Source organism: Neofelis nebulosa, chromosome 11 (genome assembly GCF_028018385.1).
Source record: "Neofelis nebulosa isolate mNeoNeb1 chromosome 11, mNeoNeb1.pri, whole genome shotgun sequence".
Taxonomy (NCBI): Eukaryota; Metazoa; Chordata; class Mammalia; order Carnivora; family Felidae; genus Neofelis; species Neofelis nebulosa.
In genome coordinates, this window is record NC_080792.1 from 8,889,516 (window position 1) to 8,905,172 (window position 15,657).

Here is a 15,657-nt window from a genome sequence, read left to right on the forward strand (position 1 = left end):
TTCACACCGAGACAGCTAATTTCTCAGGCAAAAGTGAGCTTCATTTTCCCCCCCACTAACTAATGGGAAGGTAAAAAACACCATGTATATTATTGACCGTTAAATTTTGCAAGTCTGCTTCATTTGGAAGTAACTATATAGGATTACATAGTGGGTTTTTTAAAGTAAATTTGTCTTAAAAACTAAAACATAAAGCAGTAAAATATTTTAAGTAAAGTAAAACATTTTAGAGACCTATTCCCCTAAGTACAATTTCATACCACTCAAAGGGAAATGACAGCTTTATTTCAGCCTAATTTATATCTAGATAAAATACTTTTCAACACTAGTGGGTTTTCTATGATTTTACTGCAAAACGACTATCCCGATGAAACCAGAAACCCTCTGAGTTTCTCAGAGGTGCTTGTAACTTTTCCATAGCTTCAATCACAGGTGACCTATTACTGTTCTGAGAGTATTTTTTATCAGTTAAGAATGCAAATCTTAGCTTGCCCTTTCTGGCTCCTTATAACACAAATCATATTGTATGACATCTCTACCTACTTTTCACCTACAGCTCCTATACCTTTTAGAACTAAAGTTATTTTTCAATGACATTTGAATTATGTTTACCATAACACGTAACGTCTACTGGGTAAAAAATAATAAAAGCTAAGAAGCCAATCAATTCAAGTATTAAGTGGCATTTAGTGTCTTTCATTCATATTTCTAATTAATGAAAATATTGATATATGAGAAAATGTGAAAAAAATGGATATCAGAATTTTCTTATCTAAGATTTCATCCTTGAATTCAACATATTTTGTGAGCTAATTACTAGTTTTGTAAGTGCCTGAGTTGGATTTCCAAGTTTTCATTTGTTTGTTTCTGTTCATCTAGAGATCCCTGGAACTCACAGATCTGATTCAAGAAATCTTCAAGGTGAAAGAAAACAATTCAAGCTGAAATCAATGATTGATATGAGACAGTCCTCTTTAAAATCAAGTTCATTTTTGTGCATGACATTCTTTTTAAATTTTTTTAACATTGAGTATAGTTGACATGAAATGTTATGTCAGTTTCAGGTATCCAACATAGTGATTCCAGAACTCTATATGTCATGCTATGCTTACCACAAGTGTAGGTACCATCTGTCTCCATGCAACACTAATACAATTGACTATATTCCCTATGCTGTATCTTCTATATCTGCGACTTTTTTTGCATAACTGGAAGCCTGTATCTCCAACTCCCCTTCATCCATTTATCCCAGACTCCCAGCTACCTCTCCTCTAGCAACCATCAGTTTTATTTGTAAGTCTGATTCTGCTTTTTGTTTGTTTATTCACTTAGATTCCACATACAAGTAGAATCATATGGTATTTGTCTGACTTAACACAATACGCTCTAGATCCATTCATGTTGTTGCAAATGGAAAATCTCCTCCTCTTTTATGGCTGAGTAATATTCTATTGTGTATATATATCAACACTTCTCTATTCATCTATGGATGGACACTTGGAGTGCTTCCATATTTTGGCTGTTGTAAATGATGCTACAATAAAAATATCTTTTTGAATTAGTGTTTTCATATTCTTTGGGTAAATACCCAGTAGTGAAATTACTGGATCCTATGTTAATTCTTTTTTTAATTTTTTGAGGAAACTCCATACTGTTTTCCACAGTGGCTGTGCCAGTTTGGATTTCCACCAACAGTGCACCAGTGTTCCTTTTTCTCCTCAACCTCGCCAACACTCGTTTCTTGTGTTTTTGATTTTAGCCATTCTGTGTATGAGGTGATATCTCATTGTGGTTTTGATTTGCATTTCCCTGATGATGAGTGATGTTGAGCATCTTTTCATGTGTCTTTTGGTGATCTGGATGTCTTCTTTGGAGGAATATCTGTATCTTCTGCCCATTTTTTAACTGGATTAATTTTTTTTTTGGTGTTGGGTTGTATAAGTTCTTTATATATTTTGGATATTAATCCCTTATCAAATATATCATTTGTAAAAATCTCCCCCCATTTACTAGGTTGCCTTTTGGTTTGTTGATTTTCTTTGTTGTACAGAAGATTTTTATTTTGAGGTAGTCCCAGTATTTTATTTTTGCTTTTGTTTCCCGTGCTTTAGGGGATCCCTAGAAAAATGCTGCTACAGTTGATGCCATAAAAAATTACTGTCTTCTTCTAGGAAATTAGTTTTCTTCTAGGATTTTATGGTTTCAGGTCTTTCATACATTGTGTTAATTTTTGTGTATAGGGTAAGAGAGCTGTCCAGTTTCATTATTTTTGCATGTAGATACCAGTTTTCCCAGCACCATTTATTGAAGAAAGTATCTTTTCCCTGTTGTGTATTCTTGCTTCCTTTGTCATAGATTAATTGACCAAAAAGTGTAGATTTCTTGATGGGCTTTTTATTCTGTTCCATTAATATATGTCAATTTTTTGTGCCGGTACCATACTGTTTTGATTACTACAGCTTTGTAGTGTATCATAAAAGCTGGAATTGTGATACCTCCAGTTTTGTTCTTCTTAAGATTGCTTTGGCTATTTAGGGTCTTTTGTGGTTCCATGGGAATTTTGCGATTGTTTGTTCTAGTTCTGCAAAAATTCTGCTAGTATTTTGATAGGAATTGCATTGGATCTATAGATTACTCTGGGTAGGATAAGCATTTTAACAATACTCCTATGATCCATGAGCATGCAGATCTTTCCATTTGTGTCATGAATTTCTTTCATCAGTGTTTTATATTTTTCAGAGTATAGGTCTTCCACCTCCTTGGTGTGGTTTATTCCTACCTATTTTATTCTTTTGGGTACAATTGTAAATGAATTGTTTTCTTAATTTTCTTTCTACTACTTCACTTATAGTGTTTGTAAATGCAACTGATTTATGGATATTAATTTCACAACTTTACTGAATTCATTTATTTCTAATAGTTTTCTGGTGGAGTCTTTAGGGTTTTCCAGGTATAGTATCATGTCATCTGCAAATAGTGACAATTTAACTTCTTGTCCAATATGGATGTCTTTTATTTATTTTTCTTATATAATTGCTATGGCTAGGACTTCCAGTACTGTTTTGAATAAACGTGGTCAGAGTGGACATCCTTGTCTTATTCCTGATCTTACAGGAAAAGCTCATTTTTAAAAATTTTTGAGCATGATGTTAGCTGTGGGTTTTTCATATATGACCTTTATTAGGTTGAGGTATGTTCCCTCTAACCCACTTTGTTGAGTTCTTATCATGAACAGATGTTCACTTTTGTCAAATGCTTTTCTTCATTGACTGTTTTTATCCTCTGTTTTGTTGATGTGACATATCATGTTAATTTGTTTGCAAATGTTAAACCAAACTTGCATCCCTGGAATAAGTCCCACTTGGTCATGATGAATTGTCCTTTTAATGTATTTTTGGATTCGATACACCATTATTTTGTTGAAGATTTTTGCACCTATGTTCACCAAGGATATTGGCATGCAGTTTTCATTTTTTGTGGTGTCTTTGTCTGGTTTGATGCCAGGGTAATAGTGGCTTTGTTGAATGTATTTGAAAGCAGAAAGCTTTCCTTCCTCTTTTATTTTTTGAAATAATTTGTGGGAAATAAGTATTAGCTCTTCTTTAAATGGTAGAATTCCATTTAAATTCCACTTAAATTCTATTCCTATGAACCTATATCATCCTTTACTTTTATTTTTTGGTAGTTTTTTGATTGCTAATTCAATTTTGTTACCAGTAATACACTTATTCAAGTTTTCAGTTCTTGATTCGGTTTTATAAGATTGTATACTTCTAGGAATTTATCCATTTCTTGTAGGTTGTCTATTTGTTGACATATAACTTTTGATAGTAGTCTCTTATAATCCTTTGTATTTCAGTGTTGTCAGTTTTTACTTGTTTTTGTTTGTGTTTATTTGGGTCCTTTCTCTTTCCTTTTTGAGTCTGGCTAATGTTTCATTAATTTTATCTTTTCAGAGAACCGGCTCTTGGTTTCATTGATCTTTTTAAAATTTTTCTTTAGTTTTTATGTCATTTATTTCTGTTCTGATCCTTATTTTCTTCCTTCTACTCACCTTGGGCTTTATTTGCTCTTCTTTTTCTAGTTCCTTTAGATGTAAATTTGTATTATCTGAGCGGTTTTCTATTTCTTGATGTAGGCCTATATTGCTACATATATACAGCTACACATATACACAGGTGCTTTTGCTGTGTCCTATGGATTTTGGACTGTTGCATTTTCATTTTCATTTTCATTTGTCTCCATCCATCTATTTTTTATGTCTATCTACTTTGTTGTCTGTTGATCCATTGGTAATCTAGAGGCTGTTGCTTAGCCTCCAAGTGTTTGTGTTTTTTCCAGCTTTTTTCTTTCCTTTTTCTTTATTTCTTTCAATGTTTGCTTATTTGTTTTGAGAGAGATGGAGGAGAGAAAGAGCATAAGTGTGAGTTGGGGAAGAGGGGAAAGAGAAACAGAGAATCACTGCCAGCACAGAGCCCTATGTGGAGCTCCATGTACAGTGAGATAATGACCTGAGCCGAAATCACGAGTCAGACGCTTAACCGACTGAGCCACCCAGGTTCCCCTTTTCCAGTTTTTTTTTTTCTTGTGACTGAATTCTAGTTTCATATCATTGGGGTTGGAGAGGATACATGCTATGATTTCAACCTTCTTAAATTTATTGAGACTGTTTTGTGGCCTAACATGTGATCTATCCTGGAGAATGTTCCATGTGCACTTGAAAAAAATGTATATTCTGTTGTTTTGGGTCGGAATGTTCTGTATACATCCAGAACAGATATAACATTCTGTTATATCCATCTAGTTTAACAGGTTGTTTAAAGACACTATTGTATGACACACTCTTATCATGCATGAGTTTCTTTTGCATATATACACGAATATTGGGAATATTCATTTACTTTCAATGAATTAACTCATCTATTCAACAATAAGATATCTCTATAGAGTATAGAATATTTGACAAAATCTTCTCTGTTTAGGCACTCTTTCTCCTTTTGTACCCTTTCCTCCCTTAAATGAGTTCCTGTACTGGAATTTGTACTTACTTCATCTGTGATTTTGAAAATCACAGTTCTAACATATGTATAAATATATTTATATGTGTATATTTATATATAAACATGTGTATTTATATACACATAGACTAAGTATATGAATATGTATATATAGAGGTGAATATTGTTTAAGATCTATTTCCTTTCTGTTGTTTTTAACTTAAATATACAAAAAATTGCCTATCTTGCTTTATCCAATCTTTTGATACTTGTTTATTTCAACTGGTAAAATTATATTGGTGTCACACTGTAGTCTATTGGTTATATCTGTTTTGCATTGCATTAGAGCATTGCATAAATATGCCATGATATTACACCACCCTCCTGTCCATCAGTGTTAGTTTGTAGCCTGGTGCTGCCCTGAATATTCTTGTATATGTCTCCATGCATATGGGCAAAGTTTTCTTTTGAGACATAACTAGTAGAGAATTACCAAGTTATAATTTTCCAATGTTTAATTTTTAAGATAATACCAAAATTTCCCCAAAACGGTTTAGTAATTTACCTCCTATGGGAAATTATAAGTTGTGGGATAAAACTTTGCCAATCCCTGATTAATAACTATATTTGATACCTCTTTAAAATTTTCCTTCATTTATGCTTATTCAAATTTATGCTCATTCTATTTGGAGATTTTCCTTTATTAACCTGTACATTGTTATGGTACAATCTTGGAACAGTTGTAACTGATAAAGGATTAATATTGACTGTCTTCACCCAGTGCATATCAAATTTATAACATATTTTTCCATTTTATTTAAGATATCTTTGAATTAATAATAGTTATTTTACTAATACAATTTTTCAATATTTTCTTACATTGGAATGCATTTAATAATGCTAAAAATACTTCCCTACTCGGTTTAGAGAAATATCAATCTGTATTTTGAACTGAAATTTGTTAAGGTTTTGCATTTGTTATTTAAGTCCTTGATCATTCTGGGTTAATTTTTATGTATGATGTATAGTAGATATCTAATTCTAATTTTTCTATACAGAAAATTTTAATAGGTATATGTATTGAATAAACTTTTTTCCTATTGCTCTGACATATCAAATTTGTCAGATATCAAAATTCTATATTACATGCATCAAGTTTCTTTTATGAAATCTGACTTTGGATCAGGTTTTGGTGGTTACTTTCTTTTTTTCTTTTTCCTATAACTTGCTAGAGCCTTTATTATAAACCTTTATATATACTAGGGTAAGCTCCCTTCTCCTGGCTTTTCCTCTTCAGAAATATTAAGGGTATTTTGATTCTTCATAATTTTGGAAATAACATAGTAAATTCCATGAACAATCTTATTTAGCCTGGCATTATATTAATTCTATAGAATAATCAGGTATATTTGACATTATTTCAATATTTAATGTTTTAATGTCCATGAGCAAGGTATATTTTAGGTCATCCTTAAATTCTTTCAATTAAGTATTATAATTTATTCATTAGAAGTTTTGTGCTCCATTTTATTTCTCAGAATTTTATATTTACGGTATTAAATGGGATAATTGAACTATTTTCTCAATTTTATTGTAGATATATAGTAATTGTATTATTAATGAATTATTTTACATAACTTACATCTTGCTAAACATTATACTCCTAGAAATTAGCCTGCATTTTCCCTTTTCTCTGATACAAGGTAATTATTTTAAAATAATTTTTGAAAAGTGCCTTTAAGCTTTGAAATCAAACAATTAGAGTCCATATTACAGTTCTTTTGATTTGTGTCATTGACTAAATTTCTTATTCATAGAGAGTCTCAAGTTCCTTCTCTATAAAAGGGTTGTAATACTAGCACTTATTTTACAGGCTCGTTGAGAAGATAGAATAATGCACATAAAGCACATTGTGTGGAACTCTGTATGTTAACTAATCTAAACTCGTTTTATTGGAAGGATAATTAGGATTAAAGAGTCAAGAGTAATTCTGAGTACTGCAATTATGAGTAATGCTTAGCTACAGTGTGACATCATCATGACTGGGAATGCTAATGCAGTAAAATGAGCACATAAAAGTAAATATGTGTAAGTCGCTTTAAAGGCAGAATATTCATCAAGGCAAAACTAGAGGGAGCAAGACTTAATCTAAGGTGATGACCAGCATGTAACGGAGATGGTGGAACCAGAAATCAGACATTTTCAACAAGAGAAGTTCACAAAAAGATCTAATCGTACTGACATTATATTTTATCTTTATATTTACAAGTTGAAATGCTCAAGCCTTGTGAGCTAGAGGAGAACAAACCTGTGTGCAAAATACTCCTTCAACTCTTGGTTCATAGACACCATCAGGTTTCTGGAAAAGCAAGTTCAAGCAATGGATCCTGGCACACTCTGAACAAGGTTAGTTCTTGGCTTTGAACTGCCCTTCTTAGGAAAAACTATATCTTTTTCAAATATTATTGAGTTTCTTCAATTTAATCATTAAATATTTTTAGTTTTGCTATCCTTTTTCTCACAATTTTAAGCAATCATATTCCTCCAATCCAATGGAATATTTCAAAATCTCATGGAAATTTCCATGCATATTCATCTTCAAGACAAAACTCCCACCTCTCCAAGCAGATTTCTGCTAACAGTCTAGTAACATAAAGTTAATAATTTTAGTATTTAATAAAACTGTAAGGATAATCAAATCTTCCTGATGATGTACAAAATCAAAGTACTGCTAAAAATCTGGTCCCAATACCCTAATCCCTTAGGCCAGTGTTATTCAAATTAAATCACTTTAAACATTAGAAAGAATTGTATATAGTTAAGTTGGTACCATTTTCTAGGGAGAATAAAATAGCTATTTTCTTCATATGCTCATGGAGTAATACCATTCTGTAAGTTCTTTTTATCAATTATTTGTTCCCATAGGATGAACATTTTGTTAAAGCATCTCAAAATTAACACCCAAATTTTATTTCTAAATTTCAAACATTCACACATTTTTAGTAATGCCCATTTTATTTATAGCCACAATTCTTTATTATTTTTTTTACATTTATTTATTTTTTGAGAGACAAAGAGCACAAGTTGGGGAGGGGCATAGAGAGAAGGAGACACAGAATCTGAAGCAGGCTCCAGGCTCTGAGCTGTCAGCACAGAGCCCGACGCGGGGCTTGAACTCACAAACCGTGAGATCATGACCTGAGCTGAAGTCGGACACTTGACTGAGCCACCCAGGCGCCCCTTTACAGCCACAATTCTTAAGTTCATAGACACCTAATAGAATTACCTTTATATATGTAAATCTGAGTTTACTTGTTTACCATAAAAGTTCCTTATCAAACTTGCATAGATCTTTGCAGACCTCACTTTTTAAAATTTCTACTTTATATAGGTAAATGTTGAATTAGAAAAATTTTACAGAACTGTTACATTTCTCCAGTTCTAATTTTGTCTGCATTTGTTAATACAACATGTTTTTGTTAATATATTAGGTGTATGTTGCATTCTAATCATTATATTTTACCTCAAGTTAGTTATTCATATCAAAGACAGTGTTGTCAATTTAATGGGTAAAGATCACAAAAATATTTGAGCGCAGTTATATCCTGTATATAATCTAAATGTTTTTATAAAATTCCAATAGGCTATGTATACAGACTATATATATATGGTCAAGATGTAAATTAGAATAAGGTAATAGGCTAATAATAATGTTTGACTAATAATATTCTGGAAACTCAGATTATTTTACACTTTAATCCTCCTTCGTAAATATCTACTTGTAAAAACAGCACTAATTTTGCATGACGGTGCCGGTTCCAAGGACAGTTCCTAAATGACTTAGGAATGAGAAATGTTATCTTTTAGTTTTTTTTATTTAATGTATAAAGTTTTAGCTTCTATGCTTTCATTGCTGATTTCAATATGTGAATACTAATATAGCATACATGATAAAAGCTTGAGAAGCTTAATCACAGACTGGTATTATTAGCTGTTGAAGGAATATTTTGGTTCGATGATATGAAATACTGAGTAGAGTTTGATACTAAAATAAGTAAAAGTTATACCAAAATTAGAATAAATGAAATAAGTTTTGTGATATGTTTTGGAAATGTATGCCAAAAGTCTTAACATTCGTGGTTTTTTACCATGTAGTGGAATGTCTGAATAAAATATCAGAAAAACATAAAAGCTCTCAGTACAAATATTTTTTATTATAATCATGAAAAAGTCAGACTGACCTGAATGGTTACTAAAAGTATTACATTTAATTATAGTCTGTCACGCTGATAGAACATTCTACAGACTTCAAAATGTTTATTTGGTTTTCATAATGTTATTTTGTTATTTGAGGAAAAAAACCCTTCAAATATTGTGAGTAGTGAATGATATTTCTCAGGTAAAATTATGCACACACACAGACCTCAAAATACTGGTGGAGGTGTTTAGAAGTTTTGATGTTTTCTAAATCTGTGCCAAGCTCTCACAAAATTTACAGTAAAAAAAAATAAAGTTTTCAGATAACTTTAAGGATGTTTTAAGTACAATGGAAAGTACCCAACGCGAGATCCAGGCTTTAACAATCTCTCATCTGGCCACCTCGAAGACTTGGCCAAAATGCTCACCATGCTGCCCCACCTGACAAATCTTTAATAGCCTCCGGCACCTGCAGAATGAATTTCAGTGCCTAGATTAGCCTGTAAAACCCCCTCTATTTTCATCTCTCACATTACTTCCTCCCAGGGTAACCCCAGGTTTTGTTTTTTTCCCCAGCAACCTTGAACTTTCTGTTGTTGTACGCATACAAGCAAGACAGTTTGGCGGTAGCGATGTTGGTCATGTTATTTATTTGGTTTTCTTCTTCTTTTCCCAGGCCGTTACTCACATTCTATCTTCTCTCTGGAATGGACGACCTGCTCCTAAAATTCTTTAAAACTGGCTTCCTGAACTTCTTTTTGTGAATCACCTTAGGATCCTGTTAAAATGAAAATAATAATTCAGCTGTTCTCAGGTAAGGCTCAAGATTTTTGTTATTTTGCCCAGTTCCCAGGTGATACTAACGCTCTGGTTCTTGGCATATACTGTGAGTAGAAGTCAGGACAATGACCTGAATGCTGTGGCTTTCCTTCTTTCCTTAGATATTCCATTATACCTGTTGTTTACCTTTATCCTTGAACTTATCAAACTATGGTGGTCATTTTCTGTCTCTTTCTCTCATAGATTATGGGCTTCTTGATAATGTTGCAGTCATATATATTGTATGTGTGTGTCCATATATATATATGGTATGATATATACACACACACCCACAATTTATAGACTATATATAAATATATACTTTACATATACTTTAACTTGCACTTCCCTGAGTTGTGCACTAGACCCCATTTTCTTCACCTACTAAAGTTGCCTCAATATGCACTGCTTACTCACATGTCATTTTGTTTCTCTGTTTGATCATTCCCATCAAGAGTTTTGTGCTTCCTGATTGTTCCTTCTGCCTAGAACCTTCTTCAACAGATATCTGAATAATTAACTTTCTTTAACTTTTTTCATGTATTTACTCAAATCTGGGACCAGATGCCATATTTAATACTGCAACCTGTCCCAAAAGCAAGAACACTGTTTTTCTCTTTTTTGCCAGGTATATGATTTATATGTTAGGTCAGTTTCTCTCCACTGGAATGCAAGTTTTAGGCAAGAAAGTATTTATTTTATTCATATATGTATTTCTAGTGTTTGGAATAGTGTTTGCATGTTACAAATGAGGAATAAATGGATGGTGGATGGGTTAAAGCAACAGATGCCTTCTAATTTGTTATTTCTTTGCCAAGAAAGTAGGCTGTAATTTCAAAAGTCTGTATCAATAGTATCCTAGAACTTTCATATGCCAGATAAATCCAATTCAATATATTCTGTGAGTAGAGAATAATTGCTTTGTTCCTACTGCTACTCTGTTAAAGCTCCAGGCAATCTGGCTAAAATCTGGGTAGATTCCCAAAAATTTATGATTCAAGAAAAAATGTGTGCATACCATATCTTTAGAATCTGATCAAACTGGCAATATAACAAGATCCAAACTATAGTCCAAGCCTTGTTGATATGGACACAATGACTTCAGCTAAACAAAAACGAAAACCAAAAACAAAACAAAAAAAACAAAAGGTGAAATTCCTAGAGAATACTCATTTCTACTATTGGAAAGAAAGGAAAAGGAAAGCTTGTTAGATGTTGTGGACAACAGCATGTAAATCATATTTTTACTTGTATTATAAATTTTTATCTAAATCTAACTGAAAACAGTTGATAATCAGTTTGGATATGCCTTTCCATTAGCAACTGAATAGAACTGATTCTTGTCACAGCAATTGAACTGACATGTTGAGCATGGAGTATTCTGGCAAGTCCTCCTGGCCAATCTGCTCCAGGGCATCCACAGTGGGGTGTCTTTATAATCTTTCCAGCCTGGAATTTGATTAAGGTAACAAGGAATGATGGCACAAATTCAAATAAATATCCTATTCATAAATTCCCTAAACCCAACTCATGTAATGCAGTCTCTGTAAGGAATGAGTGGGTACGACAACTTGCCAACTTCAAATAATTAATAGACTAAATCTTGTACAGACATTTATAATCGGAACTGAAGTATTCTGAACTGTTTTATTAAGGATTATACCACAATATGCTTTTCTCCTTAAAAAAAATAGCAATGGTTTACTAAAACTTCTTGGTGATCTCTAAAGGAAAGTGGTTGTATTTTTAAAGGTTTGTTAAGTATATAGCTCATGTTACATGATCCCGCCTATTTTGCAATGTCAAAGTTAACTTCAAGTCTTTAAATGTAATAATTCATTCCTACCTGTATAGAAATTATTGGATGACTTAAATTCAGTGACTTCAAGTAATTATTACTAAGGTATTCAAAAATTAAATGGTGATCTCATTTTATTTAAATAAATAAAAGTTTATTTATGATCTAATGTGATCTTATTTTAATAGAATATAAAATGTGTGTGATCTTATAACCCATGATGATAAGTGTTATATACCAGAATTATTTGTTTCCTTACTTGTCATAGACTCTGGGTCTGGAGTTCTCTCTTGTCCAGCAAGAAAGCAGGATGCAGGATTAAAACTGTGAGAGAGGCTAATGTCTGGGAGGAGACGAGACCCCTGAGTAAGGGTCCTTGCTCCATTTTTATTAGGATCAAAAGGCTTACAAATGTGCTGATGGATGTGCACAAAGAGACAATGAAATCGTGAACATTAACGCATGTGCATAAGGGAAAGGGGGTTCTGAAGATATGTGGTATTAGGGGTTTGGGCCAATACAAAACAAAACCCTGGCTAGGGTTGGAAGGTTGTTTACAGCAAACATGAGGCCCCACCTCTAGACCAGTTTAGGTAAACAGAGAAGGAGAAAGAGCATGCAACCTCAGGGTCAACAAGGCACCTTTCTTTTGCTAATTAGCTCTTCTCTGGGCAACTTCACCCCACAGCAGTCTATAGCCCTATTTACCTGTTTACCTCATTTGGTCCTTCCTTCCTGTAAAAGCAGCTTTCTGCTATTGTACTAAGCTGGGGGCATTTCCACCCTAATCTTGTTTACCTCATCTTGGATGTTTTCATCCTGAGATTCCCTATTCCTATACCTTTGTCCTATACTGGGGGCCTTTGCCCCATTTACCTAACTTTGTTTGCCCAAACTTGGGTGTGTACATCCTATGGCTAGTTTCTTTATGCCTCGTTAACCCATCAGTGCAGGCTCAGGGAATTCCTAAGTTTATTCCTCATACTTACTTACCTTTTTACACATATGTCATTTTATTTCATAGGACTTTCAAGCTTTATGAAACTGGCTGTTAAATTTTTTACCAAGTATTTTCCATTTAAAGTAAGTAGTTTCATTGTCTCCTGGACAGTTGTGAAAATGTTTGAGAAATGTTAAGCTAGTACTGGATAAATGCACTGTTGAAATAATTTATTGACCTTTTTAATTTTTTTTTAAATGTTTTTATTTATTTTTGAGGCAGAGAGAGGGGGAGACAGAGAATCTGAAGCAGGCTCCAGCCTCTGAGCTGTCAGCACAGAGCCTGATGTGGGGCTCGAACTCACGTAGTATGAGATCATGACCTGAGCTGAAGTCGGATGCTCAACCGACTGAGCCACCCAGGCACCCCTAGACCTTTGAGGTCTATAAACTTTTCTAATGAACTAAGGTGACAGTGTAATTGTCAATAAGATTAATGAAACCAATAGGAGTATATCTCAGCTAAATAACTCAATCTGTGAATTAAATTTGTTTAGGGCAAAAGGTATAATTTTTGCTTATAAGTAAATTGGTTTAATACCCACAAAGATCAGATCTGAGATAGTCCCATTTTAAGGAAACTGTATTTTTGGAAACTGGGAGGCCATTTTCTCTAAGTGAGCCTTTTAGTGAATGCAATGATGAAAATTACATTCCCAATGATTTGAACCAATCATTTCTCCAAAGGCTCTATTTCTGTCTTAGCAACCAAAGCCATAATAACTTTCCAAGTGGCTGTGCTTTAGTGCCAGTGTTTCTTTCTCTTTGGAAGCACATGTGGATAAATCTGTGATAAAGCTCAATATTCTTCACCTAAAAAAAGAAAAAAATGAACAATAAAATTAGAAAAGAATAAAAAATTGGGAGAACTGACACTTAATGGTTTCAAAAGCTATAGTAATCACAATGTTTAACTGGCAGGATAGATGTATAGATATGTAGGTCAATTGATTAAAATTTGTGTCCACAGACCAGAAATAAACTCTTAAATTTATGGTTGCCTGGATATTGGCAAGTTATTTCAGTAAGAAAGAATAATCTTTTCCACAAATAGTTCTGGGACAACTCGATAGCCACTAGCAAATCATGCAAGTTGAACCCCTACCTCACCTCACCTCATTTATAAAAATTCACTCAGAATATAGACCTCAATGTAAGAGCTAAAACTATAAAATTCTTATAACAAAATATGGGAGTAAATCTTTATTGCATTGAATTAGACAGTGGTTTTAACATGTAATACCAAAACACAACAAAACAATTAAAAAATTATTTTGATGAAGCCAATTTAAATTTTATGTTTTATTTTTAAGTTTATTTATTTTGAGAGAGACAGGGAAGAGAGAGAGAGAGAAGGAGAGAGAGAGAATCCCAAGCAGACTCTGCATTGTCAACACAGAGCCCAACGTGGGGCTTGAACACCCGAACCATGAGATCATGACCTGAGCCCAAACCAAGAGTCGGAAGCTTAACCAACTGAGCCATCCAGGTGCCCCAAGTTTTATATTTTAAATAAAACGGTCAAGAAGTTGAAAAGACAATCTACATAATGAGAGAAAATATTTGCAAATTAGAAGGGACTTGTATCCAGAATATACAAAACTATAATAAAAACAAAATCAGATAACCCAATTAAAAATAGGCAAAGTATCTAAACATATATATTTTCCCAAGAAAATATGCAAGTGACCAACTACATGAAAACATGACCAGCATTATCCGTCATTAGGGAAATTCAAATCAAAGCCACAATAAGATACCACTTCACCTCCACAGGATGGCTGTAATAAAAAAGATGGACTCCAACGAGTATTGGTGAGAATGTGGAGAAATTGGAACCCTCAAACATTGCTTAAAGTATTGCAACCACTTTTGGAAGTAGTTCGGTTATCCTTAAAAATGGAAACATAAGAATTATCATTGGATCCAGCAACTCCAAGGGAAATAAAAACACATCTGCAAAAAAAAATCTTGTATATAAAATGTTCATAGCGTTCTATTCATAATAGCCAAAAAATGAAAACAGTCGGAATACCCATCAACTGAAGAACGAAGAAAATATGTGCTATATCCATACAATGGAATATTACCTGGCCATAACAAGAAAGAAGTATCGATCCATACTCTAGTTGGGATGAAATTGGAAACATTATGCTAAGTCGAAGAAGCCAGTCACAAAAGGTCATACGTTCTATGATTCCACTTATATGAAATGTCCAAAATAGGTGAATCCATAGAGACAGACAGTAGGTTAGTATTTGGCAAGGGCTGGGGGTAAAGGGAGGGGGAATGACTCCTGGTGAGAAGGAAGTTTCTTTTGGGGATGATGAAACTCTTTTAAAATTATAGTAATTGTTGCACAAGTCTGATTTTACTAAAAACCACTGAATGGAACACTTTAAATGGGTAAACTTTGTGGTATATGAATTAGATATCAATTAGCTCTTAAAAGTAAATATGGCATGCATTTCAGTTGCTACAATATGTATATATAAAGCCAATAAAAATTAGTTTTAGGGTATCTACAAAAGAAGTCAATTGAATATAACTAGTGGTTCCAAAATTCTTAGGCATATTATCTTAAATAATTGCATCAATTGAGTCTAGAATATCTCATTGCTTTCTCTCTTTATATAATGAACTTTTGAAATATTCCCTAAGAGTTGGGTGGATAAATGGACATTGATGCCTTAATCTTATATGATTAATAGAATCCTTTGTATATAAATATCAAGAAACAGTTTGTTCCAGCTCAGAGCTAGTTTTCTTTTCTTTTCAATAAATTAAACCAGCCTCATGACCAGTGGGAGCAAAGCACTTGACATCCTACAATGCTGGTGATTCTTA

The 15,657-nt window shown here is 33.2% G+C and overlaps 1 long non-coding RNA gene across 1 annotated transcript in view; it reads right to left on the minus strand.

Moving 5' to 3' along the window:
* Positions 1-14,259: 14,259 nt before the first annotated feature.
* Positions 14,260-15,657, minus strand: part of LOC131489935 (uncharacterized) — a 121,165-nt gene continuing 119,767 nt past the window's right edge. Inside the window, exon 4 of the long non-coding RNA XR_009250835.1 lies at positions 14,260-14,702. This is a non-coding gene — a long non-coding RNA (uncharacterized LOC131489935). The remainder of the gene's footprint in view (positions 14,703-15,657) is intronic.